The following is a 3,046-nucleotide window of genomic DNA, read 5'->3' on the forward strand; positions in this document are numbered from 1 at the left end:
CGGGGAGTAAGGGGGTCGGGTAGGGTAGTTAGTTTTTTTTTTATATATAATAATAATACATTTAAAATTTTTTAAATTATTTATATATAATAATACATTTTAAAATTTTTAAATTATTTATATATAATATAAGTTAAATAATTTGTTGAATCTAGACCTTTTATTTTTTTAAAATCTAACGGTTGGGATTAATTGATTAGATCTAACGACCAATATTTGATCAAAAAAGATCTAGCGGTCATTATAATAAGGAATAATATATATTAAGTAAGGGTATAACGGTCATTTTCTAAACAATTAACACCGTTAGTTGGATTTAACAGAGAGGGTGCGATTGAGCTGAGTTTTACAAAACACATGGGAGCTTTTAGCCTATTTTCTTAATAGGAGGATTTTTTTGCAGACTTTTTAAAATACAGGGGTAGTTTATGCATTTTGTCCAAAATAAATATGATGCAACTCATATATAATCAATCGAAACCACATTGAACTTATTATTTATTGTAACATCTTTCATCAATGGGGCAAAATTATATTTTGGTACCATTAAAAAAGGTTAGTTTTGTTTTTGGTATTACAAATTTTGGTACCATAACTAAAAAATAAGCACTTTTGGTACCAACTTAACGGCAGAGCTCATGTGCCGTGCACATGGGCCTTAACAGCCTTCAACCCCATAATTTTGGAGGGAAAGTCACGTGAATCTGAGAAAAAGGGGGAAAAATTGGTCTTCCAACATTCCATAATATTTTGGTACCATTAAACCTAAAAATAAGCCTTTTTGGTCCCGTAAAGTCATGTACGGTGCAAAATAAATAATACAACACATTCCAAAATAAAAGATAGAATCCCTAAACATGAAGCAAAATATATTGATTATAAATACACGATTTGAGCTAATTGAAACCTGATTTGACAAAACCCACTTGGCAAAATATATGCATTGCAATGCACAATTTTTCGCTAATTGACACCTGCCAAAAGACTTCAACCTATACAAGTATTTAACCTATTTGTAGATGTCTTTTCATTATGAAACTTTCTATAAAATTTTATTACATGATATATATAATACTTGTTAATTTTCAAATTTTTTGGAAAGTGTGGATAAATTTATAAAGTTCCTTGAATTATGCTATACGGTAGTGCCCTTCTCTGAAGAACCGTACTCTTTCTGAAATTATATGATAATTTTAAATAGTTCTACAACGATATATTATTTTCTGTATTAACTAATATGAGCCTTGAGTAACATATAAAATTTATAAGAATTTTCTATGGATGGCCAAATTTTAAAAATCCATCCAAGTAAACCGTGAGTCTGTATTGTAGTTATTCTTCAACTCGCTTTTGCAAATTCTTACACCTATTTGTTCAACTAAATTTTATTTGATATATTTTTATATATGTTAGTCAATACCTTTATCACTTTATTTAAAATTTTCAAAGCCATATACTAAATATATAGGTTGAAGTCTTTTGGTAGGTTTCAATTAGCGAAAAATTATGCATTGCAATGTCAAGTGGATTTTGGCAAATTTTTGTCAAATCAGATTTCAATTAGCTCAAATTGCGTGTTTATAACCAATATATTTTGCTTCATGTTTATGGATTTTATCGTTTATTTTGGAATGTGTTGCATTACTTATTTTGCGCCGCACATAACTTTATGGGATCAAAAAGGCTTATTTTTAGGTTTAATAATACCGAAACACAATGGAATGTTGGAAGACCAATTTTTCCTCCTTTTTCTCAGACTCACATGACTTTTCTAGCCAAAATTATGGAGTTGACGGCCGTTAAGGCCCATGTGCCGTTAAGTTGGTATAAAAAATGCTTATTTTTTGGTTTAATGGTACCAAAATCGGAACTTGCAAAATTTGCGGTACCAAAAATAAAACTGGCCTTTTTTAATGGTACCAAAACACGATTTTTCCCTTCATCAATGTCATGATATTATTAAAAACAACCTTTGAACGAACTAAAATAAAGTAAACATGTATGATCACCTGTTTAAAATTCTCTAGAACTCATATAAGATCCATAATCTAATTAAATTGAACTGAACACAATCCACTTTAGACCACAAATTAAAGCATCTTAAACGCAACTCAATCCAATCTAAAATTAGATTGATTGTGCTGAAATCATTGATTTGAACCCATATCGCCACAACTAGCCACATCAGAACGACATGAATGTAAGTTTTTGACCTAGGATGCATTGTATGCCCAAAGTACCCGACCTGATCGTGTAAAATGACGTGAATATTTTCCACAATTTCTGAAGGGCGTTGAAATTGGATGCTCGAAAGACAAGACCTGACCTGATTGTGCAAAATTGACACGAATATTTTTTGCAATTCTTAAAAAACTTCGAAATTGTATGCCCAAAACACCCGATCTAATCATGCAAACTCGACGTGAATATTTTTTTGTAATTCGTGAAGGGCATTGAAACTGTACAGTTGAAACACCCGATTCAATCGTTCAAATTGACGTGAACATTTTTTATAATTTTTTAAGGGCGTTTAATTGTATGTTCGACCGAAATATTTTATGTAATTCTTGAAGTGCATTGACATCTTTTCGACAGATAAGTGGGTGGATCTCACATCAATTTTGTTACATGAATGCAAATTATACTTGAAGAAATAATAAAACCAAATAGAAGGTGATGATAATCAGACAAATTATCCAACCACAATATGATTAATTGAAGAAGAGAATTCAAACTTGGCATCTTCCTTCACCAAATGATCCCCATCCCAAGTTCCGTTTGTCCGCATAACGCCGTGGAAAGTTCAAAGTTCAAACACTACCGTCACACTGCCCACAAGTGACAACAAGCCGCCAACTCCGTTACGTACCCACAACTGTACAAATAGTTCAATCATCATGCGCCCACACAAACTTTTCCAATTCCTCTCTTTGATCTCCACACACATTTTGCTTCCCTTCATCACTTTAAATTACATTCTTGTCCCTAATAAACTTGAGATTGTCACAAGTAGCAACCTTAATTTCGTTCTGTGTCACACTTTCTT

Source organism: Sesamum indicum, linkage group LG6 (assembly GCF_000512975.1).
Source record: "Sesamum indicum cultivar Zhongzhi No. 13 linkage group LG6, S_indicum_v1.0, whole genome shotgun sequence".
NCBI classification, from domain to species: domain Eukaryota; kingdom Viridiplantae; phylum Streptophyta; class Magnoliopsida; order Lamiales; family Pedaliaceae; genus Sesamum; species Sesamum indicum.